The sequence below is a fragment of the Ranitomeya variabilis genome, chromosome 3 (assembly GCF_051348905.1).
Source record: "Ranitomeya variabilis isolate aRanVar5 chromosome 3, aRanVar5.hap1, whole genome shotgun sequence".
NCBI lineage: Eukaryota > Metazoa > Chordata > Amphibia > Anura > Dendrobatidae > Ranitomeya > Ranitomeya variabilis.
In genome coordinates this window covers 132,650,648-132,678,474 of record NC_135234.1, presented here as the reverse complement: position 1 = coordinate 132,678,474, position 27,827 = coordinate 132,650,648, and the positions used below count along the sequence as shown (strand labels likewise).

Here is a 27,827-nt window from a genome sequence, read left to right as displayed (position 1 = left end):
GGATCAGGCAGGAAGAAGTCACTGAAGTACTGGTTTGAGTAGTAATCAAGAAGCATAGTCATTGAACATCTTTTAAAAGTATATTTATTCTTAAATCCCTTAGTGTTTCAGAGAAAACATATTTGATTGCATTAAGGCATCGGGTACCTGATTCATGCTTTCCAAACCACTTGACTATTTCCCTTTAAGTCACATATGCATTTGACCCAGCAAAGGCTATTTAGTATGATTGAAATCTCTTAACGACGAAGTTCAGACCGTTTTCATAATTTTATGAAATGCATTCTTTGGGGAATAAATTATTTTTCAAATAAATCACTGTTCTTGGTAATCTTTATACTATAGTCCCAACACTGAAAGCTAAATTTTGTTATCAATATTTTCTAAGCTGCTAATGAAAAATAAAGGCTTTTTGATCTGGGACCCTACTGATACTAGCTAGTGAATCATCATTCTCGTTGTTTTTTTTTTTTTAAACATATGCAATATTCATTAAAATGTCATTTATCTCAATTGTTCCTATGTGATAAAAACCTGTCATGATAGAAATAGAGGATTTTTTTTTTTAAATCCTCAGCCTGAAACAATAGTATGCAGATGGCACTGTAGGTGGATTTAACAATATGCTAATTCATGTATCTTGTTAGGTATGCTAAATGTATCCATATCAAGAACTTTACTGAATAGTTCCATCTGTTTAAGAAAATGAATTAACATAGTGCTGTCCATTTAATTGTTGTTTCATCAAATGTACTGTACATTTTAATAATATTCTTTGTATGCGTGAGATGAGCTATTTTCATTAGTAAGGATCCTGTGACTTAAATGTCTTACCATTGCAAATGTTCTCTTCTAAGTTTTCTCTTTCTGTACTTTCTTTAAACTCTTATGCTTACAATAATATGCTATGACACTAACAAAAGTGGACACCTGGACTCAACAAACAATGTCAATTCTTGTTCTTATGCTGTTTTCTCATTCTTTAACCCCTTTACCACCTTGGGATTTTCCATTTCTGCGCTGTAGTTTTTTGCTTCCCTTCCTCCCAGAGCAATAACTTTTTTTTTCTTTTTCTGTCAATATAGCCATGTGAGGACTCATTTTTTTGTGGGATGAGTTATACTTTAGCATTACACCCTTGATATTACCATATAGTGTAATGGGAAGCTAGGAAAAAAGCCACTATGGTTCTCCAGGTCATTGCGAGTTTGTAAATACCAAACATATATAGATTATATTTTATTTAACCCCTTAGTGACTGGGCCAATTTTTTTTTAATCTGACCAGCGTCCCTTTATGTGGTAATAACTCTTTTGAATGCTTCATCAAATTCCAGTGATTTTGAGACTTTTTTGTAGCACATTGTAATTTATGATAATGGTAGATTTAGGTCGATATGTTTTGTGTTTATTTATAAAAAAAATCAGAAATTTGACAAAAATGTAAAAAGATAAGCAATTCAAACTTTGAGTGATTATCCCTTTAATCCACAAAGTCATACCATAGAAACACATTAATAAATAACATTTCCTTCATGCCTGCTTTTCATCACCACCATTTGTAAAATATTGTTTTATTATGTTAGCCTTTTAGGAGGTTTAAAATTGTAGCAATAATTTTTTTTATTTTTTCAAGGAAATTTGCTAAAAATATATTTTTGAAAGACCTACTCAGGTTTGAACTGACTTTGGGGGTCCTATACATTAAAAAACCTCCAAAAGTGATACCATTTTAAAAACAGCAACCCCTGACATATTGAAAACCTCTGTGAGGTAGTTTATTAACCCTTCAGGTAATATTCAGGAATGAATGCAAAGTGACATGACAGGAATGAAAAGGTGTATTTTTCCCACCTAAATGTGGCGAACTTCTGAACAGGCCACCATAGCTGGCAAACTCTAAGGTGGTTATTTGGCCATGAATTGCCATGGCAAACATCAGAGCCACACAATCATGATCTCAGGGTGCCGATTAGGATGCAGAGGAAGCCCCCACACTCTGTTAACCATTTACATGATGTAGTCACTATTGACAGCAGCATCTAAGAGGTTGAACAGATTTGGGCAGTGCCAACACTGATGGTTACTAATGCAGCAAGTTGTCAGCCAACTGGAGCTGGATTGTCAGCTGTATGGGGACCCTATTCCCTTATATCTTAGGTCAGTAAGAAAACGTATTGGCGGTCATTAAGGGGCTAAGTGGTGAAAAAAAGAGGGCGTCCTTTTCTGAAACTTGTATGGTCTACATTTTCAGGATCTGGGGCTAAGTGACAGCTTATTTTTTGAGTGCCTAGATGATGTTTTTCTTAATATCATTTTGAGCTCTAAAAAATGTTATGATCTCCTGTTACTGCATTTTATTTCAATGTTGTGACGGCCAAAAAAAGTAATTCTGTTGTTCTGATTGTTTTTCTCGTTATGCTGTTTACCAATCAGATTCATTCTTTTTATATTTTGATTGATCAAGCATTTCTGAATGCAACAATACTAAATATGTCTATTTTTTATTGATTTACTTTGAATGCGGTAAAATGAAGGTGATTTGAACTTTTGTATTTTTTTAATTTTTTAAATACTTTTTAAACATGTTTTTTTCTTTTTTGTGCTTTAATAGTCTCCTCAGAAAACTTGGAGCTATGAGTTACTGATTGCTTGTACTACACATACAGGGCCGGACTGGCCATCTGGCAATTCTGGCAAATGCCAGAAGGGCCTGTCTGGTTGTGGGCTGCCTTGTCTGATACGTCAACAGAATCGGTGTTCTCAAGATACCCATAATGTTAAGAGTTGTGATGGAGCACAAAGTCACTGACTCCGTCACTTACCCCACCAGGCCACAGGTATCATTAGAAATATTGGTCTTGTAGTAAATCTTGCTTTCCTCCATCCAGGTTAATATTAGTAATATATTGCATCTAGTGCTTGGGGACAGGGACAGCATGGGCCTGTGTGATTTCACATGCCAGGGCTGAATTTAAGCCCCAGTCTGTACCTGTACACATATAAGGGCTTCAGCCCTGATATGTCTAGCAGAAATGGTCATCTGCTATGAAGGTCGGCCACGGAGCGGTGCTCATAGCAGATCAGCAATGACAAGCATGGGGATGTCCTGCAGGCCCTTGGTTGTTATGCTAACCCATCATCGCCCAACAATCATGTGACAAGGGTGCTGATGGACAGGGTTTGGGACGCGCTTGGTGGGGGGTTAATGCTAATGCCAATATCAGAGATTTACAGTGGTCTTTAACATGTTAACAGCCTTGAGTGGATCACGATCATATCTGCTACCATTAAACTGAAAAGATGTGGGCTCAGTACCAGAGCCCCTATCAGAGGGTGGCGACTTGTGACATATAGGTACGTCATAAGTCAAACAGGGGTTAAAGGGAAACTTTCACTACATTTGACCTATCTAAGCAATTATTATGGACATAAAGGTTAAAGTCCTCTGAAAAAATGTCCTACCAGCATTTCTTATATCATATGCCTTTTTGTTGATAAATCATCTTTTATCACTTTATATAAATGTCCTCTTCCAGGCTATGGGGAGGAAACTGCCTGGAGATAATTCTGCCTCCAGATATTTTTTTACATGAAGGGTGAGTTACCAGTGTGATGTGTAATGGTCGTTGTCTGCTCTCCTGATCTCACTGCAGAGCTGTGTGTGATTGTTATTGATACATTTGCAGGTTCCTCTCAGCTTCAGCTTCCATCACTGCAAAAATGTGTTTGTAAGAAGACAAATTTCATTTGTCCTGTTTTGTGTTAGGTACTTGTCTCACACTGGTAACTCCTGCTTCATGTAAAATAAGCTCTGGAGGCAGAGTTATCTTTCGGGCAATGTCCCCTCATAGCATGGATGAGGTAATTTACATATAAGAAAAACGTCAATTTCTCTGGAATAAGATATCAGATTGCAAATATCAAGGTATCATTTTATTCAGCTTGCTATGACCTACATGCCCATATAGACAGCTTAAGAGGGCTGATCCTACTGACAGATTCCCTTTTAATACAATTTGTCAGCAGTATTTTATCCCCAAAATTGTTTATTTGTGAATGTATCTTTTATAAATTCAAGTCCAGCAATATTTTTACATGGTCATTGCGATCCTCTATTACTAAGCAATAGCATTTCAATTGATATGGAAATGAGGCTGAAGAGCTATTTGTAGATCTGAAGCCTCTGCCACTCCAGTTCTATTTCCCACCCAGTCCTGCCTCTTCTTGCTCAGCTGATAGGCTCTATTCCAGGTTACTTCAGACAAAAGAGGCATTAATTAAGCAGGAGGACCAGGTGCTGGGCAGGTTATAGAGTTGGATTGACAGTGGCTTCACTTCTGCAGCCCCATTGGTGTATCAATTAATATGTTGATTTATCAGTGGAACAAGCAAAGTAATGTAATTGCTAAACTTGTCTTTGAAAAAAACTACTTGGACAGCAATTTGGGGGGATGAAATCTTGGTTACAGATTCCCTTTAAAGAATGTAAGATTCTACTATACATAGTTATATATTCTAGCAATTGTACAACACTGCGGAACATACTGGAAGGAAGAAAAGCTTTGGAGCCTTGAAGAGACAACTTTTTTTTTTCAATCTTCATTTGCTAAAAATCATAACTGTTTTTACTTTTTCTTCAGCAAAACAATGTGCGGGTTTTTTGTGGGACAAGCTATATTGTTCAGTAGAATAAGTTGGGGTACATACAACTTATTGATCACATTTTATTACATTGCATTAATAGTATTGCACTTGTTTTTATAATTAAAATGTTGTGGCTTTCATTGCGCTGCATAAGTTATGTGTTAGTCTTACTCGGCAGTAGTGTTGAGCATTCCGATACCGCAAGTATCGGGTATCGGCCGATACTTGCGGTATCGGAATTCCGATACCGGGATTCCGATACTTGCCGCGTATCGGATACCGGAATCGGAAGTTCTAAGATTCAAAAAGCAGAAATTCAGCCAATGAGATTGATTCCAAGTGTGGGCACATCCTGTTTAGCATGGAGGGCATGAAACTACTGGCAAGGCTGTGATTGGCTGGTGTAATGATGTCATGATGCAGTTTAAAAGTCGCTGGCGCCATTTTGCGATCACTCTGCTGTGAATTCAGTTAGTGACAGGACGCTGTTTGCTGACTGAGGGACAGTTTAGAGATAGCGATTTGCTTCTTTGTGCTTTCCAAAGGCTAATTTAGCAACCGCTGTGTTCACCTACTATTCACCTTGCTTTTGCCTTGTAGCGCTGTTTTCACAGCGATCTGCAGGGTCTGTGTGTGTGTGTGTGTGAGTGCAGCCCAGTCTCCAGTCTGAGTGCAGCCACATAGGCCATCCATAGTTGGTTGTATTCAGTTCAGGGAGGGTGGTTCATTGCCTCATACTGTTCCTTTTTTTTTTTTTTTTCCCAAGTAGTGTAGTCTGCTGCTAATTTATTCAAAAAAATCCTATTAGTGTCTTTCCACCCGTCTCCAGCTAATTTGTGGAAAAACACTACATAGGATAAAGTAGAGGAGGGTTTTTGGGCCTTGCAGCGCCGTTTACGGCTGTCTGCACGGTCTCCGTGTGACTGCAGCTCGCCCTGTAATCTGTGAGCAGCTGTAGCCTGGTTGTCTCCAGCTCAGGGTTTTTCACTGCGTCATACCGCCAAATCAATTTTCTTTTTTTTCAAAGTAGTGTAGTCTGCTGCTAATTAATTTAAAAAAATCCTATTAGTGTCTTTCCACCCGTCTCCAGCTAATTTGTGGAAAAACACTACATAGGATAAAGTAGAGGAGGGTTTTTGGGCCTTGCAGCGCCGTTTACGGCTGTCTGCACGGTCTCCGTGTGACTGCAGCTCGCCCTGTAATCTGTGAGCAGCTGTAGCCTGGTTGTCTCCAGCTCAGGGTTTTTCACTGCGTCATACCGCCAAATCAATTTTCTTTTTTTTCAAAGTAGTGTAGTCTGCTGCTAATTAATTTAAAAAAATCCTATTAGTGTCTTTCCACCCGTCTCCAGCTAATTTGTGGAAAAACACTACATAGGATAAAGTAGAGGAGGGTTTTTGGGCCTTGCAGCGCCGTTTACGGCTGTCTGCACGGTCTCCGTGTGACTGCAGCTCGCCCTGTAATCTGTGAGCAGCTATAGCCTGGTTGTCTCCAGCTCAGGGTTTTTCACTGCGTCATACCGCCAAATCAATTTTCTTTTTTTTCAAAGTAGTGTAGTCTGCTGCTAATTAATTTAAAAAAATCCTATTAGTGTCTTTCCACCCGTCTCCAGCTAATTTGTGGAAAAACACTACATAGGATAAAGTAGAGGAGGGTTTTTGGGCCTTGCAGCGCCGTTTACGGCTGTCTGCACGGTCTCCGTGTGACTGCAGCTCGCCCTGTAATCTGTGAGCAGCTATAGCCTGGTTGTCTCCAGCTCAGGGTTTTTCACTGCGTCATACCGCCAAATCAATTTTCTTTTTTTTCAAAATAGTGTAGTCTGCTGCTAATTTATTCAAAAAAATCCTATTAGTGTCTTTCCACCCGTCTCCAGCTAATTTGTGGAAAAACACTACATAGGATAAAGTAGAGGAGGGTTTTTGGGCCTTGTAGCGCCGTTTACGTCTGTCTGCACGGTCTCCGTGTGACTGCAGCTCTATCTGTTGTCAGTTCAGCCCCCAAAAAATAAATAAATAATAAAGTTCACCAAACACACCAGTTACACCACTTTACATTTCTGTAGGCCACATTAGCTCATATTTGTGTCTAGTCCACACTTTAGATAATTAGTGCTTCTTATACCTGTTAGGAGGAGTTGCTCAGGAATAAGCACACAAATCCGTTAGTACTTTTCTGCTTATCTTTATCAGTCAACCAAGATGAAGAAGGCAGTGAGTAAGGCACGGGGGCGTGGGAGCCGTCGCGGAGCAGGGAGGGGACGTGGGGATTCTGTGCCTGCTGCGGGCACCGGTGACTCATCAGCACCCACTTTCACCAGGCAACAGTCGTTCATGCGAAGCTTTGTGTCCGAGCGCCGTACACCGCTGCTGCGTGAAGAACAAATTGAAGCTGTTGTCGGATGGATGGCAGCTAATGCATCAACTTCCATTAGTGCCACATCCTCTCAGACACAGAGCACTGGAGAGCAGCCATCTGTCTCTTCACCACCTGCCAAATTGCCCAGGCAGACAGAGAGCCCAGGACAGGAGCCGTCTCTACTTCTGTTCTCTGAATCTCTTGGCTTGGAAACAGGGGGCCAGCCAAGCAGCATTGGAGAAATGGAAGAAGAGGCAGGGTGCAGTGATGCCCAACAGCTTTTTCTGTCTTCCTCTGAAGAGGCGGGTGGGCCAGTGGCTCCGGTCACCACATCGCAGGCCGCATCAGCTGATGATGACACTCAGGTGCCACTTACTGGTGCGTGCTCTGCTGCTGAGACTACCCAGGAGGAGCAGTTGGGGGCAGAGGGTAGTGTAGATGATGAGGTCCTCGACCCATCTTGGCGTGAGGGACAGGAAGGTGGTGGGAGCAGCTCTGAGGAAGAGATTCCCCGTACGGCCCAAAGAGGGAGAGGGAGGGGGAAGACTGCGGATCCTGCAGCCTCCGCTTTGGCACCCGTTAGGAGCATGTCTCTTCCAAAAGCCAAAAAGGGCGCTCCCAAGACTTGCAGTGCCTGGTCCTTTTTTGACACAGTTGCAGATGACATTTGCTATGTCAGATGCAACGTGTGTCATCAAAAAGTCAAAAGAGGTCGAAATGTCAGCAACCTCAATACCTCCAACATGTGGAAACATGTGCGCAACAGGCACCCGGCGGAGTTAGAAAAACACACTGAAGAGGTAGGCCAACCAACAGCGGCAGCTACCACCTCTTCAGCTCGTGTTGCCTCTTCCTCTACCTCACACGCAGCTGGTTCGGCGTCCTCCCAGGATCGCCGTGGAAGAACCTCTGCCCCTGTTGTCCAGAGACCCGCTGTAATTCCACCCGCAGCGCCACTTTCCCAGTCATCCACACACTCCCAGCCCAGTCTACAGCCATCGGTAGTACAGGCATGGGAGAAAAGGCGGCCTTTCTCGTCAAACCACCCACGAGCACAGGCTCTGACTGCAGGCATTGCCAAACTTCTGTCACTGGAAATGCTGTCATTCAGGCTGGTGGAGACTGACAGCTTCCGTGACTTCATGTCATTGGCAGTCCCACAGTACAAAGTGCCCAGCCGCTTTTACTTCAGCAGGCAAGCCGTCCCTGCCCTGCAGAAGCATGTGGAGGGACACATAAAACACGCGCTACTGAACGCCGTCAGTAGCAAGGTCCACCTCACCACCGATGCGTGGACCAGTCAACATGGACAGGGGCGATACCTTTCCCTCACTGCCCATTGGGTTAATGTCGTTGAGCCGGGTACAGACCGTGCGAGTGGCGCAGGACGTGTCCTGCCCACTCCAAGGATTGCAGGAATCCATTCTGTACGCATTGACTCCTCCTCTTACACCAGTTCCTCAGAATCATCGCTGCAGGAGCCGTCACAGTCCACCTCCACATGGACCCGTGATGAACGTGTACCTGTTACGACCGACATGAGCACAGCCGTGGCCAAACGTCAACAGGCCGTCTTGAAATTAATTTTCTTGGGGAATCGTAGCCACACAGCGCAGGAGCTCTGGAATGCCATCAAGCAGGAGAGCGATGTGTGGTTTGTGCCAGCGAATCTCCAGCCAGGCATGGTAGTGTGTGATAATGGCCGAAATCTGGTGGCAGCTCTGGGCCTCGGCAACCTCACTCACATCCCATGTCTGGCACATGTGCTCAATTTGGTCGTGCAGAGCTTTTTGAGGGACTATCCGGATCTTGATGCACTGCTGCACAAGGTCCGCCTAGAGTGTGCTCACTTGCGGCGTTCCAGCACGGCAAAAGCGCGCATTGCGGCTCTGCAGCGCCGACACCGCCTGCCGGAACATCGCATCATATGTGACCTACCTACCAGGTGGAATTCCACGTTACATATGTTGGAGCGGTTGTGTGAGCAGCAGCAAGCTGTAATGGAGTACCAGCTGCTTCAGGCGCAAAAAAGTCGCAGTCAGCGCCGTACAGACTTCACAACCACAGAGTGGGCCACTATGAATGACGTCTGCCAGGTTTTGCGTCCCTTTGATTATTCCACGCGGATGGCGAGTGCAGATGATGCACTAGTCAGCATGACTGTCCCCCTTATCTGCCTGCTTGAAAAATCACTGCAAGCGCTAAGGGATGATGTTGTGGAAGAGGTGGAGGATGAGGATTCACCATTTCCATCATCTTCTGGACAGTCAGCGCCACGTGGTTCCTCACAAACGCGTAGGCAGGGGACCGTTTGTGAGGAGGATGAGGAGGAGTCAATGGAGGAGGAAGACATCCGTCCAGAGGAGGGAGTTACACAATTGTCCAGTACTCAGTGTGTACAGCGAGGGTGGGGTGATGACGAGCGGGCAGAGATCACGCCTCCAGCAGGGGACAGCGTTTCTTGGGCAGTTGGCAGTCTGCAGCACATGGTGGATTACATGCTGCAGTGCCTGAGAAACGACCGCCGCATCGCCCACATTCTCAACATGTCTGATTATTGGGTGTTCACCCTCCTCGATCCTCGCTACCGGGACAACGTAGAAAGCCTCATCACACCGTTGAACCGGGAGCGAAAAATGCGGGAGTACCAAGACACACTGGTCAATTCCATCATCTTCTCCATTCCAACTGAGAGAAGTGCTGCTAGTGCATTCCAAAGCAGCTCAGTGCGTCCAGGCAGTGGTGGAGGCTCTGCACAAAGAGGGAGCAGAAGCAGTGCCTCTGCCCAAGGCAAGACCAGTATGGCCGAACTGTGGCACAGTTTTCTGTGCCCGCCACAAAAGTCTACACCATCACAGACGGCTCCAGTCAGCAGGAGGCAACGGTTCCGTCAGATGGTGACAGACTACATGTCTTGCCCTCTTGCTGTACTCCCAGACGGCTCTTCCCCTTTCAAGTTTTGGGTCTCAAAGCTGGATACATGGCCAGAGCTAAGCCAGTATGCATTGGAGGTGCTGTCTTGCCCTGCGGCCAGTGTATTATCGGAACGTGTCTTTAGTGCTGCAGGTGGTGTACTAACTGACCGTCGCATGCGACTATCCTCCGATAACGTTGACCGGCTTACTTTCCTGAAAATGAACAAGGCCTGGATCTCGCCGGAATTTGCCACTCCTCCTCCTGATTGAATAATTAGGTCACTGTATACGTTATCCAGGTCTCCTGTTGTGTTCATCTTTCTACCACCTGAACTTAAATTCCTGGGCTCCAACACCGCCAGTTGAGGCTCAGACGTGCCGTCTGCACAGTCAAAACATACGACCCAGTGTTATTGGGTTTCAGTAATGTCAGCTGATCCCCAGCTGTGTAGCCGGCAATGTGTCATGCGACCGCCACGCTGACACAACAACTGAAATGTAAGGGAATCTGTCCCCCCCCCCCCAAGGCGTTTGTTACTGAAAGAGCCACCTTGTGCAGCAGTAATGCTGCCCAAGGAAAAGGTAGCTATTTTTGTTTAGCTCCTTGCACACGCAGAACTTAACACTTATAAAATGTGTCCACTGATACCGTAAAACCGTCCCGGAGGTGGGACTTTACTTCGTAATGTGACGCAGCCCAGCCGTCATTCCTACCCCCCCGGCGCCGCGCACCGGCTCCTCAGCGTTGTTTTATTCCGTCCTGGAGCCTGCGCTGTTATGTTATCCCGTGGCCAGGCACACTTAGCGCTGCCCGTCTTCTGGCATCATTTGGTGTCTGGATGGCTGCGCCTGTGCGGCCGCGCTGGCAGAGAGCCCGCCTCGCAGTGTCTTCTGATTTAATCCCACTGGGGGCCTGGGATCCATGGACATGCGCAGTGCATATCTGAACCTCCACCTCTCACTCATTTCCCTATGGCTTCTTCAGACTGTTCGGTGTCAGCTGGTCCCTAACAGCATGCCACGGCCGTGACACCGCACAGTCTGAAGAAGCCATAGGGAGATGAGTGAGAGGTGGAGGTTCAGATATGCAGTGCGCATGTCCATGGATCCCAGGCCCCCAGTGGGATTAAATCAGAAGACACTGCGAGGCGGGCTCTCTGCCAGCGCGGCCGCACAGGCGCAGCCATCCAGACACCAAATGATGCCAGAAGACGGGCAGCGCTAAGTGTGCCTGGCCACGGGATAACATAACAGCGCAGGCTCCTTGACGGAATAAAACAACGCTGAGGAGCCGGTGCGCGGCGCCGGGGGGGTAGGAATGACGGCTGGGCTGCGTCACATTACGAAGGAAAGTCCCACCTCCGGGACGGTTTTACGGTTGCAGGGGACACATTTTATAAGTGTTTAGTTCTGTGTTTGCAAGGAGCATGATGAAAAGAGCCACCTTTTCCTTTTGCATCTTTTGTGCTGCACAAGCTGGCTCTTTCAGCTACAAACGCCTTGGGGGGGGGTTAAAGGTTCCCTTTCGACTTTCTCAGGCTTCGGCCTACATTGTGTTCCTCTGCTTTTCCACCTGTCCCTGGGCTCCAACACCGCCAGTTGCCGTCCAGAAGTGCTGTACGCACAGTCAACAGTCCCTCCTCTGTTATTGGGGTTCAGTAACGTCAGCTGTTCCCCTGCTGTGTGTGTGGCAATCCCTCCTACCTCCTCCAACCTCCTCCTCCTCCACCCGTCCCTGGGCTCCAACACCGCCAGTTGCCGTCCAGAAGTGCTGTACGCACAGTCAACAGTCCCTCCTCTGTTATTGGGGTTCAGTAACGTCAGCTGTTCCCCTGCTGTGTGTGTGGCAATCCCTCCTACCTCCTCCTACCTCCTCCAACCTCCTCCTCCTCCACCTGCCCCTGGGCTCCAACACCGCCAGTTGCCGTCCAGAAGTGCTGTACGCACAGTCAACAGTCCCTCCTCTGTTATTGGGGTTCAGTAACGTCAGCTGTTCCCCTGCTGTGTGTGTGGCAATCCCTCCTACCTCCTCCAACCTCCTCCTCCTCCACCCGTCCCTGGGCTCCAACACCGCCAGTTGCCGTCCAGAAGTGCTGTACGCACAGTCAACAGTCCCTCCTCTGTTATTGGGGTTCAGTAACGTCAGCTGTTCCCCTGCTGTGTGTGTGGCAATCCCTCCTACCTCCTCCTACCTCCTCCAACCTCCTCCTCCTCCACCTGCCCCTGGGCTCCAACACCGCCAGTTGCCGTCCAGAAGTGCTGTACGCACAGTCAACAGTCCCTCCTCTGTTATTGGGGTTCAGTAACGTCAGCTGTTCCCCTGCTGTGTGTGTGGCAATCCCTCCTACCTCCTCCAACCTCCTCCTCCTCCACCCGTCCCTGGGCTTCAACACCGCCAGTTGCCGTCCAGAAGTGCTGTACGCACAGTCAACAGTCCCTCCTCTGTTATTGGGGTTCAGTAACGTCAGCTGTTCCCCTGCTGTGTGTGTGGCAATCCCCTCCTACCTCCTCCAACCTCCTCCTCCTCCACCCGTCCCTGGGCTCCAACACCGCCAGTTGCCGTCCAGAAGTGCTGTACGCACAGTCAACAGTCCCTCCTCTGTTATTGGGGTTCAGTAACGTCAGCTGTTCCCCTGCTGTGTGTGTGGCAATCCCTCCTACCTCCTCCTACCTCCTCCTCCTCCACCCGTCCCTGGGCTCCAACACCGCCAGTTGCCGTCCAGAAGTGCTGTACGCACAGTCAACAGTCCCTCCTCTGTTATTGGGGTTCAGTAACGTCAGCTGTTCCCCTGCTGTGTGTGTGGCAATCCCTCCTACCTCCTCCTACCTCCTCCAACCTCCTCCTCCTCCACCTGCCCCTGGGCTCCAACACCGCCAGTTGCCGTCCAGAAGTGCTGTACGCACAGTCAACAGTCCCTCCTCTGTTATTGGGGTTCAGTAACGTCAGCTGTTCCCCTGCTGTGTGTGTGGCAATCCCTCCTACCTCCTCCAACCTCCTCCTCCTCCACCCGTCCCTGGGCTCCAACACCGCCAGTTGCCGTCCAGAAGTGCTGTACGCACAGTCAACAGTCCCTCCTCTGTTATTGGGGTTCAGTAACGTCAGCTGTTCCCCTGCTGTGTGTGTGGCAATCCCTCCTACCTCCTCCTACCTCCTCCTCCTCCACCCGTCCCTGGGCTCCAACACCGCCAGTTGCCGTCCAGAAGTGCTGTACGCACAGTCAACAGTCCCTCCTCTGTTATTGGGGTTCAGTAACGTCAGCTGTTCCCCTGCTGTGTGTGTGGCAATCCCTCCTACCTCCTCCAACCTCCTCCTCCTCCACCCGTCCCTGGGCTCCAACACCGCCAGTTGCCGTCCAGAAGTGCTGTACGCACAGTCAACAGTCCCTCCTCTGTTATTGGGGTTCAGTAACGTCAGCTGTTCCCCTGCTGTGTGTGTGGCAATCCCTCCTACCTCCTCCTACCTCCTCCTCCTCCACCCGTCCCTGGGCTCCAACACCGCCAGTTGCCGTCCAGAAGTGCTGTACGCACAGTCAACAGTCCCTCCTCTGTTATTGGGGTTCAGTAACGTCAGCTGTTCCCCTGCTGTGTGTGTGGCAATCCCTCCTACCTCCTCCTACCTCCTCCAACCTCCTCCTCCTCCACCTGCCCCTGGGCTCCAACACCGCCAGTTGCCGTCCAGAAGTGCTGTACGCACAGAGCCAAACACCTCGCCAATGTGTTAGTGGGGTTCAGCACCGCCAGCTGTTCCCCTGCTGTGTATACGGCAACGTGTACTGCGACCGCCACGCAGGCACAACAAGTTAAATGTAAGGGAACCTGACCCCCCCCCCCCCCCCACAGGCGTTTGTTACTGAAGGAGCCACCTTGTGCAGCAGTAATGATGCAAAGGGAAAAAGTGCCTCTTTTCGTGATGCTCCTTGCACATGCTGAACCAAACACTTATGAAATGTGTCCCCACACAGCGTTAAACCGTCCGGTAGGTGGAACTTTCCTTTGTCGTGTGACGCAGCACAGCCATCATTTTTACCCCCTTGGCGCCGTGCGCCGCCTCCTCAGCGTTGTTTTAATCTGTCCCGGAGCCTGCGCTGTTAGGTTAGCCCTTGGCCATGCACACATGTTGCGCTGCCCGTCTTCTGACCTCATTTGGTGTCAGGCTGGCTGCGCCTGTGCGGGTGCGCTGGCCGAGATCCCGCCTCGCAGTGTCGTCTAATGTAATCCCACCGCGGGCCTGTGATCCGTGCCCGTGCGCAGTGCATATCCTCTCCTCTCACTCCCCTCCCTACGGCTTCTTCAGACTGTGCGATGTCAGCTGGTCCCTAATAGCATGCCACGGCCGTGACACCGCACAGTCTGAAAAAGCCGTAGGGAGGGGAGTGAGAGGAGAGGATATGCACTGCGCACGGGCACGGATCACAGGCCCGCGGTGGGATTACATTAGACGACACTGCGAGGCGGGATCTCGGCCAGCGCACCCGCACAGGCGCAGCCAGCCTGACACCAAATGATGTCAGAAGACGGGCAGCGCAAAATGTGTGCATGGCCAAGGGCTAACCTAACAGCCCAGGCTCCGGGACAGATTAAAACAACGCTGAGGAGGCGGCGCACGGCGCCAAGGGGGTAAAAATGATGGCTGTGCTGCGTCACACGACAAAGGAAAGTTCCACCTACCGGACGGTTTAACGCTGTGAGGGGACACATTTCATAACTGTTAGGTTCCGCATGTGCAAGGACCATAATTAAAAGAGCTAAGTTTACCTTTTCCAGCATTAGTGCTGTACACAATGGCTCTTTCAGCTACAAACGCCTGGGGGGGGGGGGGTTAAAGGTTTCCTTTCAACTTGCTCGAGTGCAGGCTTCGGCCTACACTCCGCTCCCCCTGCTCCTCCTGCTGACCCTGGGCTCCAACACCGCCAGTTGGGGCCCGGTACTGCTAGCTGCACAGAGAAAAACACCTCGCCAATGTGTCAGTGGGGTCCAGCACCGCCAGCTGTTCCCCTGCTGTGTAGCCGGCAACGTGTCCTGCAAAAGTCACGCAGACACAACACACCCAAAGCTGCCGCCTGTGCAGGCTTCGGCCTACACTCCCCTCCCCCTGCTCCTCCTCCTCCTGCTCCTCCTCCTGCTGTCCCTGGGCTCTAACACACCGCCAGTTTTTGCCCAGATGTGCTAGCTGCACAGAGAAAAACACCAGCCAATGTGTCAGTGGGGTCCAGCACCGCCAGCTGTTCCCCTGCTGTGCAGCCGGCAACGTGTCCTGCAAAAGCCACGCAGACACAAGAACTGAAATTGAAGGGAACCTGTCCCCCCTCCCCCAGGCGTTTTTACGTTATCCAGCCACCTTGTACAGCGGTAATGCTGCATGTGTGCAAGGTGGCTCAGAAACGTATTCTCCTCGCACATGTGGAACTGAAAACACGTCTGCAATGTGTCCTCTGTGTGACCATTTAACCGTCCCGGTGGTGTGACTTTCCTTTGTAATGACACGCTGCAACCCCCTTGGTAGCGCTGCCCGTCTTCTGGCATCATGGTTTGGCTGCCTGCGCCTCTGCGGCCGCCCTGACCCACACAACGCCCCTCGGTGTCTTATTTATTGGGACTGCGAGGGTGTGATTGATGGGCAGGATCAGTGCATCAGTTCGCCTGTCCCTCCTCTCCTTCCGCCTTCTTCGGACTGTGCGGCTTCATGGCCGTGGCATGCGATAAGGGATCAGATGACGCCGCATAGTCTGAAGCGGGTGTAAGAACCCAAGCGAGAGGCGAACATATGTACTGCGCCAGGCCATGAATCCCAGCCCCGCAGTGTTTAAACTATGTCAATACACTGCGGGGCTGTGATTCATGGGCATCGCGAACCGCACCGGCCAACATTAAATGAGGTCAGAAGATGGGCAGCGCTAACGGCGCTAGGCCAGGGGATAACACGACAGCGCAGACTCCTGTACAGCAAATAACAACGCTCGGGAGGCTGCACCCAGCACCAAGGTGGGATTCTTGACACCTGTGCTGCGTCTCATTACAAAGGGAACTCTCGCCTCCATTACACAGTTTGACTGTCTAAAGGGCTGAATGTTATACGTGTTCCATTCAGCGTGTGCAAGGAGAAAAATTACAAGAGCAACCTTTGACTTGCGCAGCACTGCTGCTGCATAAGCTGTGGCTCTTCTACTTTGTAACCCCTGAGGGGGGGTTAAAGGTGACTTTTGAAATCGGTTCAATTAGGCTTCGGCCTACACTCTGCTCCACCTGCAGAGCCCGGGCTCCAACAACGCTAGTTGCTGTCCGGAAGTGCTGGCTGCACAGAGCCAAACACCTCGCCAATGTGTCAGTGGGGTCCAGCACCGCCAGCTGTTCCCCTGCTGTGTAGCCGGCAACGTGTCCTGCAAAAGTCACGCAGACACAACACACCCAAAGCTGCCGCCTGTGCAGGCTTCGGCCTACACTCCCCTCCCCCTGCTCCTCCTCCTCCTGCTCCTCCTCCTGCTGTCCCTGGGCTCTAACACACCGCCAGTTTTTGCCCAGATGTGCTAGCTGCACAGAGAAAAACACCAGCCAATGTGTCAGTGGGGTCCAGCACCGCCAGCTGTTCCCCTGCTGTGCAGCCGGCAACGTGTCCTGCAAAAGCCACGCAGACACAAGAACTGAAATTGAAGGGAACCTGTCCCCCCTCCCCCAGGCGTTTTTACGTTATCCAGCCACCTTGTACAGCGGTAATGCTGCATGTGTGCAAGGTGGCTCAGAAACGTATTCTCCTCGCACATGTGGAACTGAAAACACGTCTGCAATGTGTCCTCTGTGTGACCATTTAACCGTCCCGGTGGTGTGACTTTCCTTTGTAATGACACGCTGCAACCCCCTTGGTAGCGCTGCCCGTCTTCTGGCATCATGGTTTGGCTGCCTGCGCCTCTGCGGCCGCCCTGACCCACACAACGCCCCTCGGTGTCTTATTTATTGGGACTGCGAGGGTGTGATTGATGGGCAGGATCAGTGCATCAGTTCGCCTGTCCCTCCTCTCCTTCCGCCTTCTTCGGACTGTGCGGCTTCATGGCCGTGGCATGCGATAAGGGATCAGATGACGCCGCATAGTCTGAAGCGGGTGTAAGAACCCAAGCGAGAGGCGAACATATGTACTGCGCCAGGCCATGAATCCCAGCCCCGCAGTGTTTAAACTATGTCAATACACTGCGGGGCTGTGATTCATGGGCATCGCGAACCGCACCGGCCAACATTAAATGAGGTCAGAAGATGGGCAGCGCTAACGGCGCTAGGCCAGGGGATAACACGACAGCGCAGACTCCTGTACAGCAAATAACAACGCTCGGGAGGCTGCACCCAGCACCAAGGTGGGATTCTTGACACCTGTGCTGCGTCTCATTACAAAGGGAACTCTCGCCTCCATTACACAGTTTGACTGTCTAAAGGGCTGAATGTTATACGTGTTCCATTCAGCGTGTGCAAGGAGAAAAATTACAAGAGCAACCTTTGACTTGCGCAGCACTGCTGCTGCATAAGCTGTGGCTCTTCTACTTTGTAACCCCTGAGGGGGGGTTAAAGGTGACTTTTGAAATCGGTTCAATTAGGCTTCGGCCTACACTCTGCTCCACCTGCAGAGCCCGGGCTCCAACAACGCTAGTTGCTGTCCGGAAGTGCTGGCTGCACAGAGCCAAACACCTCGCCAATGTGTCAGTGGGGTCCAGCACCGCCAGCTGTTCCCCTGCTGTGTAGCCGGCAACGTGTCCTGCAAAAGTCACGCAGACACAACACACCCAAAGCTGCCGCCTGTGCAGGCTTCGGCCTACACTCCCCTCCCCCTGCTCCTCCTCCTCCTGCTCCTCCTCCTGCTGTCCCTGGGCTCTAACACACCGCCAGTTTTTGCCCAGATGTGCTAGCTGCACAGAGAAAAACACCAGCCAATGTGTCAGTGGGGTCCAGCACCGCCAGCTGTTCCCCTGCTGTGCAGCCGGCAACGTGTCCTGCAAAAGCCACGCAGACACAAGAACTGAAATTGAAGGGAACCTGTCCCCCCTCCCCCAGGCGTTTTTACGTTATCCAGCCACCTTGTACAGCGGTAATGCTGCATGTGTGCAAGGTGGCTCAGAAACGTATTCTCCTCGCACATGTGGAACTGAAAACACGTCTGCAATGTGTCCTCTGTGTGACCATTTAACCGTCCCGGTGGTGTGACTTTCCTTTGTAATGACACGCTGCAACCCCCTTGGTAGCGCTGCCCGTCTTCTGGCATCATGGTTTGGCTGCCTGCGCCTCTGCGGCCGCCCTGACCCACACAACGCCCCTCGGTGTCTTATTTATTGGGACTGCGAGGGTGTGATTGATGGGCAGGATCAGTGCATCAGTTCGCCTGTCCCTCCTCTCCTTCCGCCTTCTTCGGACTGTGCGGCTTCATGGCCGTGGCATGCGATAAGGGATCAGATGACGCCGCATAGTCTGAAGCGGGTGTAAGAACCCAAGCGAGAGGCGAACATATGTACTGCGCCAGGCCATGAATCCCAGCCCCGCAGTGTTTAAACTATGTCAATACACTGCGGGGCTGTGATTCATGGGCATCGCGAACCGCACCGGCCAACATTAAATGAGGTCAGAAGATGGGCAGCGCTAACGGCGCTAGGCCAGGGGATAACACGACAGCGCAGACTCCTGTACAGCAAATAACAACGCTCGGGAGGCTGCACCCAGCACCAAGGTGGGATTCTTGACACCTGTGCTGCGTCTCATTACAAAGGGAACTCTCGCCTCCATTACACAGTTTGACTGTCTAAAGGGCTGAATGTTATACGTGTTCCATTCAGCGTGTGCAAGGAGAAAAATTACAAGAGCAACCTTTGACTTGCGCAGCACTGCTGCTGCATAAGCTGTGGCTCTTCTACTTTGTAACCCCTGAGGGGGGGTTAAAGGTGACTTTTGAAATCGGTTCAATTAGGCTTCGGCCTACACTCTGCTCCACCTGCAGAGCCCGGGCTCCAACAACGCTAGTTGCTGTCCGGAAGTGCTGGCTGCACAGAGCCAAACACCTCGCCAATGTGTCAGTGGGGTCCAGCACCGCCAGCTGTTCCCCTGCTGTGTAGCCGGCAACGTGTCCTGCAAAAGTCACGCAGACACAACACACCCAAAGCTGCCGCCTGTGCAGGCTTCGGCCTACACTCCCCTCCCCCTGCTCCTCCTCCTCCTGCTCCTCCTCCTGCTGTCCCTGGGCTCTAACACACCGCCAGTTTTTGCCCAGATGTGCTAGCTGCACAGAGAAAAACACCAGCCAATGTGTCAGTGGGGTCCAGCACCGCCAGCTGTTCCCCTGCTGTGCAGCCGGCAACGTGTCCTGCAAAAGCCACGCAGACACAAGAACTGAAATTGAAGGGAACCTGTCCCCCCTCCCCCAGGCGTTTTTACGTTATCCAGCCACCTTGTACAGCGGTAATGCTGCATGTGTGCAAGGTGGCTCAGAAACGTATTCTCCTCGCACATGTGGAACTGAAAACACGTCTGCAATGTGTCCTCTGTGTGACCATTTAACCGTCCCGGTGGTGTGACTTTCCTTTGTAATGACACGCTGCAACCCCCTTGGTAGCGCTGCCCGTCTTCTGGCATCATGGTTTGGCTGCCTGCGCCTCTGCGGCCGCCCTGACCCACACAACGCCCCTCGGTGTCTTATTTATTGGGACTGCGAGGGTGTGATTGATGGGCAGGATCAGTGCATCAGTTCGCCTGTCCCTCCTCTCCTTCCGCCTTCTTCGGACTGTGCGGCTTCATGGCCGTGGCATGCGATAAGGGATCAGATGACGCCGCATAGTCTGAAGCGGGTGTAAGAACCCAAGCGAGAGGCGAACATATGTACTGCGCCAGGCCATGAATCCCAGCCCCGCAGTGTTTAAACTATGTCAATACACTGCGGGGCTGTGATTCATGGGCATCGCGAACCGCACCGGCCAACATTAAATGAGGTCAGAAGATGGGCAGCGCTAACGGCGCTAGGCCAGGGGATAACACGACAGCGCAGACTCCTGTACAGCAAATAACAACGCTCGGGAGGCTGCACCCAGCACCAAGGTGGGATTCTTGACACCTGTGCTGCGTCTCATTACAAAGGGAACTCTCGCCTCCATTACACAGTTTGACTGTCTAAAGGGCTGAATGTTATACGTGTTCCATTCAGCGTGTGCAAGGAGAAAAATTACAAGAGCAACCTTTGACTTGCGCAGCACTGCTGCTGCATAAGCTGTGGCTCTTCTACTTTGTAACCCCTGAGGGGGGGTTAAAGGTGACTTTTGAAATCGGTTCAATTAGGCTTCGGCCTACACTCTGCTCCACCTGCAGAGCCCGGGCTCCAACAACGCTAGTTGCTGTCCGGAAGTGCTGGCTGCACAGAGCCAAACACCTCGCCAATGTGTCAGTGGGGTCCAGCACCGCCAGCTGTTCCCCTGCTGTGTAGCCGGCAACGTGTCCTGCAAAAGTCACGCAGACACAACACACCCAAAGCTGCCGCCTGTGCAGGCTTCGGCCTACACTCCCCTCCCCCTGCTCCTCCTCCTCCTGCTCCTCCTCCTGCTGTCCCTGGGCTCTAACACACCGCCAGTTTTTGCCCAGATGTGCTAGCTGCACAGAGAAAAACACCAGCCAATGTGTCAGTGGGGTCCAGCACCGCCAGCTGTTCCCCTGCTGTGCAGCCGGCAACGTGTCCTGCAAAAGCCACGCAGACACAAGAACTGAAATTGAAGGGAACCTGTCCCCCCTCCCCCAGGCGTTTTTACGTTATCCAGCCACCTTGTACAGCGGTAATGCTGCATGTGTGCAAGGTGGCTCAGAAACGTATTCTCCTCGCACATGTGGAACTGAAAACACGTCTGCAATGTGTCCTCTGTGTGACCATTTAACCGTCCCGGTGGTGTGACTTTCCTTTGTAATGACACGCTGCAACCCCCTTGGTAGCGCTGCCCGTCTTCTGGCATCATGGTTTGGCTGCCTGCGCCTCTGCGGCCGCCCTGACCCACACAACGCCCCTCGGTGTCTTATTTATTGGGACTGCGAGGGTGTGATTGATGGGCAGGATCAGTGCATCAGTTCGCCTGTCCCTCCTCTCCTTCCGCCTTCTTCGGACTGTGCGGCTTCATGGCCGTGGCATGCGATAAGGGATCAGATGACGCCGCATAGTCTGAAGCGGGTGTAAGAACCCAAGCGAGAGGCGAACATATGTACTGCGCCAGGCCATGAATCCCAGCCCCGCAGTGTTTAAACTATGTCAATACACTGCGGGGCTGTGATTCATGGGCATCGCGAACCGCACCGGCCAACATTAAATGAGGTCAGAAGATGGGCAGCGCTAACGGCGCTAGGCCAGGGGATAACACGACAGCGCAGACTCCTGTACAGCAAATAACAACGCTCGGGAGGCTGCACCCAGCACCAAGGTGGGATTCTTGACACCTGTGCTGCGTCTCATTACAAAGGGAACTCTCGCCTCCATTACACAGTTTGACTGTCTAAAGGGCTGAATGTTATACGTGTTCCATTCAGCGTGTGCAAGGAGAAAAATTACAAGAGCAACCTTTGACTTGCGCAGCACTGCTGCTGCATAAGCTGTGGCTCTTCTACTTTGTAACCCCTGAGGGGGGGTTAAAGGTGACTTTTGAAATCGGTTCAATTAGGCTTCGGCCTACACTCTGCTCCACCTGCAGAGCCCGGGCTCCAACAACGCTAGTTGCTGTCCGGAAGTGCTGGCTGCACAGAGCCAAACACCTCGCCAATGTGTCAGTGGGGTCCAGCACCGCCAGCTGTTCCCCTGCTGTGTAGCCGGCAACGTGTCCTGCAAAAGTCACGCAGACACAACACACCCAAAGCTGCCGCCTGTGCAGGCTTCGGCCTACACTCCCCTCCCCCTGCTCCTCCTCCTCCTGCTCCTCCTCCTGCTGTCCCTGGGCTCTAACACACCGCCAGTTTTTGCCCAGATGTGCTAGCTGCACAGAGAAAAACACCAGCCAATGTGTCAGTGGGGTCCAGCACCGCCAGCTGTTCCCCTGCTGTGCAGCCGGCAACGTGTCCTGCAAAAGCCACGCAGACACAAGAACTGAAATTGAAGGGAACCTGTCCCCCCTCCCCCAGGCGTTTTTACGTTATCCAGCCACCTTGTACAGCGGTAATGCTGCATGTGTGCAAGGTGGCTCAGAAACGTATTCTCCTCGCACATGTGGAACTGAAAACACGTCTGCAATGTGTCCTCTGTGTGACCATTTAACCGTCCCGGTGGTGTGACTTTCCTTTGTAATGACACGCTGCAACCCCCTTGGTAGCGCTGCCCGTCTTCTGGCATCATGGTTTGGCTGCCTGCGCCTCTGCGGCCGCCCTGACCCACACAACGCCCCTCGGTGTCTTATTTATTGGGACTGCGAGGGTGTGATTGATGGGCAGGATCAGTGCATCAGTTCGCCTGTCCCTCCTCTCCTTCCGCCTTCTTCGGACTGTGCGGCTTCATGGCCGTGGCATGCGATAAGGGATCAGATGACGCCGCATAGTCTGAAGCGGGTGTAAGAACCCAAGCGAGAGGCGAACATATGTACTGCGCCAGGCCATGAATCCCAGCCCCGCAGTGTTTAAACTATGTCAATACACTGCGGGGCTGTGATTCATGGGCATCGCGAACCGCACCGGCCAACATTAAATGAGGTCAGAAGATGGGCAGCGCTAACGGCGCTAGGCCAGGGGATAACACGACAGCGCAGACTCCTGTACAGCAAATAACAACGCTCAGGAGGCTGCACCCAGCACCAAGGTGGGATTCTTGACATCTGTGCTGCGTCTCATTACAAAGGGAACTCGCGCCTCCAACACAGTTTGACTGTATAAAGGGCTAAATGTTATACGTGTTTCATTCAGCGTGTGCAAGGAGCGAAATTAAAAGAGCAACCTTTGACTTGTGCAGCACTACTGCTGCATAAGCTGTGGCTCTTCTACTTTCTAACCCCTGAGGGGGGGTTAAAGGTTACCTTTGAAATTGGTTCAAGTAGGCTTCGGCCTACACTCTGCTCCCCCTGCAGAGCCCGGGCTACAACACCGCTCGTTGCTGTCCGGAAGTGCTGGCTGCACAGAGCCAAACACCTCGCCAATGTGTCAGTGGGGTCCAGCACCGCCAGCTGTTCCCCTGCTGTGCAGCCGGCAACGTGTCCTGCAAAAGCCACGCAGACACTTGCTCTTGTACCTTCTGCTCCACATCCTGGTTCCAGTACCGTCAGCTGGTTCCGGGCAGAGCCTTTGGCTTAGGTGCCTCCCTCTGGGTATCCGAGTTCCACCAACGTCAGGTGGTCCTTGGTAGTGCTTTCAGGCACGGGTACCTCCTGCTTAGTAACCGGGTTCCAGTAACGTCAGCTGGTCCTCGGTAGTTCCATTGGCTCTTGGACCTTCGGCTACCCATCCGGGTTCCAGCACCGTCAGCTGGTTCTCGGCAGTGTCTTTTGCTCTTGTACCTTCTGCTCCCCATCCTGGTTCCAGTACCGTCAGCTGGTTCCGGGCAGAGCCTTTGGCTTAGGTGCCTCCCTCTGGGTATCCGAGTTCCACCAACGTCAGGTGGTCCTTGGTAGTGCTTTCAGGCACGGGTACCTCCTGCTTAGTAACCGGGTTCCAGTAACGTCAGCTGGTCCTCGGTAGTTCCATTGGCTCTTGGACCTTCGGGTAGCCATCCGAGTTCCAGTTCCATCAGCTGGTTCTCGGCATTTTCTCAGCCTTCTTGTACCTTCTGCTACATTTCCAAGTTCAAGAGACTAAACACGATGACCCGGAAGAACACCCCTAAGATGACGACGACACCAGAGACGACAACCACCGTGATGACGACGACCCTGGAGACGATGACCCTGAAGACCACCCCGATGACGACGACCCCGGAGACCACCCCGATGACGACGACCCCGGAGACGACGACCCTGGAGACGACGACGACCTGGAAGACCGAGAAGCAGAAGAACAAGAGGCTGCAGAACAAAGAGCAGAAGGACATTAAGCATAACACAAAATATCAGAGCAAAAAAATATTATGTAAATTATAAGCAGAAGAAGACTAAGCAGTGTATGGGGGTGAGTCCGTTCCTCCTCGTGGTGCCCCTGGATAAAGCCTGATGCTGCAGGCCAAACTGAACGCGGACAAATGTAACTGGTTTGTGACAGGCAGAACGGAAGGTGTAATCTTCAAACTTTTATAGATAACAACTACGGGAATGCCTGTCACAAATAAGAATATGATGAAGAAGTTGAATATGATGAAGATAATAGTAAAATAAAAAGAATATGAACAATGTAACCCAAAAAATAATAGGTAGAAGATGAAGAAGAAGATGAATAAGGTGAAGAAGTTGATGTCAAAGAAGCTGATGATGAGGATAATTAAGAAGAAAGCGTGGGAGAAGTAAAAAAGAAGGTGAAGGGCGTGGAAGTAGTGAAACATCAATATCTGACATAAAAAAAAAAAAAAATAACATAGTCAAATTCTTTCTAACGCCGAACTTCATAAAAAAAAATAAAAAATCCTGCTATTCTATTACATTGGGCTAAACCTCTGTCCCTTTAATATCTCCGCCACGTCCCCCAATACATCCTACATTATTCTTAGTTGTTTTCCTTCATGTAGAATGAACCTACAAGTTTATTAAGGGTTTATTTTAATTCCGATATTTTCGTCCCATTGACTTGCATTGGGATCGGGTATCGGTATCGGATTGGATCCGATATTTTGACGGTATCGGCCGATACTTTCCGATACCGATACTTTCCGATATCGGAAAGTATCGCTCAACACTACTCGGCAGGTCAGTACAGTTATGTCTGTGTAAAATGTATTTAGTTTACTTTTTATACTTTGGCACAATATACTTAAAAAATAATTTGTGTCAGTGGTGCCATATAAAAGGCATGCATGTTTAACTTTTTAGAGGACAGGAGTATGTAGGACTGGAAGTGCTTCCAGTTTCAGCGGTGGACACAAACCCTCACACAGCGCACTAAGACTAACAAGAACAACAAGAGCAATCCTAGGGCTAACAAGAGCAACCCTTCATACTATAGAACATGTAAAAGCTAACCATTCAAAATGGGAAAATACTGTATAACTAGTGTTGAGCGATACCTTCCGATATGCATTGGTATCGGTATCGGATAGTATCGGCCGATACCGGCAAAATATCGGATCTCGCCGATACCGATACCCGATACCAATGCATTTCAATGGGACGCAAAGTATCGGAATGGTTCCCAGGGTCTGAAGGAGAGGAAACTCTCCTTCAGGCCCTGGGATCCATATTCATGTGTAAAATAAAGAATTAAAATAAAAAATATGGATATACTCACCTCTCCGGCGGCCCCTGGACTTTACCGATGTAACCGGGAGCCTCCGTTCCTAAGAATGAGCGGGTGAAGGGCCTTCGATGATGTCACGGCTTCTGATTGGTCACGTCAGCGCTCATGTGACCGCTCACGCGACCAATCACAAGCTGCGACGTCATCGCAGGTCCTTCACGCGCTCATTCTTAGGAACGGAGGTTCCCGGTTACAGCGGTAAGGTCCAGGGGCCGCCAGAGAGGTGAGTATATCCATATATATATATATATCCATATACTCACCTCTCCGGCGGCCCCTGGACCTTACCGCCGTAACCGGGAGCCTCCGTTCCTAAGAATGAGCGCGTGAAGGACCTGCGATGACATCGCGGCTTGTGATTGGTCACGTGAGCAGTCACATGAGCGCTCACGCGACCAATCAGAAGCCGCGACGTCATCGAAGGCCCTTCACACGCTCATTCTTAGGAACGGAGGCTGCCGGTTACAGCGGTAGGATCCAGGGGCCGCCGGAGAGGTGAGTATATCCATATTTTTTATTTTAATTCTTTATTTTACACATGAATATGGTTCCGATACCGATATCACAAAAGTATCGGAACTCGGTATCGGAATTCCGATACCGCAAGTATCAGCCGATACCCGATACTTGCGGTATCAGAATGCTCAACACTATGTATAACTTAATGTGAATAAACAAGGTGTTAGTTGTCGATTTCCCGCCGCTGCACAGGAGGAATCTCAAACCATGTCCACTGCGGTCTTCCATTCTCCTCCAGCCACAGTGGAGCCTGCTCAGCAGAGACGTTGGTCCTGGCATCTGGCTCAGGCAGATACTGTGCGCTTGGTTACTGCTGACCTTCCAGGTCCAGCCATTGTAACCAGCACTGATCAACGGCGAACAGACGCTCCTGGGACTAAGTCCTGCTTTTTCTCTACTGAGCATGCCCAAGGGACGACCTCTCATTGGAGGTTGGGGGTCACATGCTCAGGTCCTGTAGCAGCTCCTATTGGATCACTAGGAAGGTCCCGGAGACCTTCCGCAATAAAAGGTTTGCATGGCCGCATGGTCATGCGCTAGTATAAACTTGATAACGTGTGTGTGTAGATGAATGACTGTCGATGGATGAAAGCTCCTTAATCATTCCCATTCCTTGTGTTGTTGTCTGCTTGCTAATGGTGGAAGCTATCTAGCGACCGACGGTGCTACCTGCACACGTTACAGTGCCTTTTGCAGTGCCCGTCTGTACGGCACCGTGCGCATTCAGTGCGCTTTCCTGACAGCCTGTCAGTGTAGGGTGGGAATTCCCGCTTGGACTCTGCATCTGACTCGGGGCGTCCTCAGGCGTGGGCTCAAAAGCCACCGAGGGTCAGAGTGAGTCCAATCACCAGTTTAGTGGCAGTGATTCATAGTGATCCCACTAGTGTCTTGCAGCTGCACCCTGTGACTGCTCACAGGGCACAGCATATTTTGGCGACTCTGTGAAACAGCAGAGTTCACTTTCATTCACACGCGGTGAAGTCTAACCCATGTGTGAGCAAGTGTCCATCCGCCATTACTCAGCAGCAGGTGTCATCTCTGCACAGTGGACCCCAGGCTGCGAACGCACCTCATATCTACCTCTTTATTATTTGGTGCGTTCCGTTAGCCCTAACACAAGGGGTAGACATGATATTGATGTAATCTGTGCATTCACATAGAGGCCCAAGAAGTAAGGAGTACCAATTCCAGTTCCAAAGCAGGTGGAATTGTGTATTATGATCAACTATTGGGCTGTAAAAAAGTCCCATATATTGTTCGTAAACCTGTGATAAATTCTGTCTGAGTCCGTTCCTGAATGCACCATACTTAAGGAGTAGAACTGGTTTTTTTGTAAGTATGTTTCCTATTAAAAGGTTTAGTGTCACTGTCAGGTAGTGTAGATTGGATCTTATGTAACAGGACAAGAGACACTCTCCACTCCAAACACTATTTATAATAAGCTGCTGGTCATTTGGGTAATGGGTGTTGAACACCCTCTAATTTTCTAATGATGATGTGTCCTAAGGATAAATCATTAATATAAAGGTAGTGGGCAATCTTTTTAAGTAGCAATTGCCTGTGGAAATGAGTGATGGGCATTTTAATAAAAATATGGGTAATGTTTATTATTCCAAATTAATTGCAAGCTTATAAAATTGGATTCAAACGTTTGTTGCTTCAAATGATTTAAGGGATTTGGAAGACCTTATTTTATTAAATTTATTACATTTTGCTTAAATCTACTTTGCATATACTAAATATAGTTAAATAGTCTTTCTAGTACATCCATGAATTATTTTCCTCAGTTCATTAAAAGTTGATATGTCAGGTTTATGCTGCCAACATGTATAAAAAATGATGCTGTATGTCCATTATATTTTAAATTTCAAGATTGAAAATGGTACTGGTGGCCAGCTTGATTTATGTTTGTGACAATAAATGGAAACAAGGTATCCATAAATCTGACAAACAAATCTATAAGGCTCACAAGTGATGGAAGATATTCATCTCCAGTTATCTTGTTTGCCCTTCCTTGCCTATTATTTACATCCAGAACTTCATGTTA

The 27,827-nt window shown here is 50.1% G+C and overlaps 1 protein-coding gene and 1 long non-coding RNA gene across 3 annotated transcripts in view; both read right to left on the bottom strand.

Moving 5' to 3' along the window:
- The window catches only part of IL1RAPL1 (interleukin 1 receptor accessory protein like 1), a 2,314,681-nt gene that overhangs the window by 1,507,063 nt on the left and 779,791 nt on the right, over nucleotides 1-27,827 (bottom strand). The window lies entirely within an intron of this gene.
- On the bottom strand, nucleotides 475-27,250 carry LOC143818008 (uncharacterized). Its single transcript, XR_013224257.1, has 4 exons — nucleotides 25,913-27,250; nucleotides 24,708-25,006; nucleotides 2,992-4,816; nucleotides 475-2,656 (listed from the first exon to the last, which is right to left on the bottom strand). It is a non-coding gene; the product is annotated as an uncharacterized LOC143818008 (long non-coding RNA).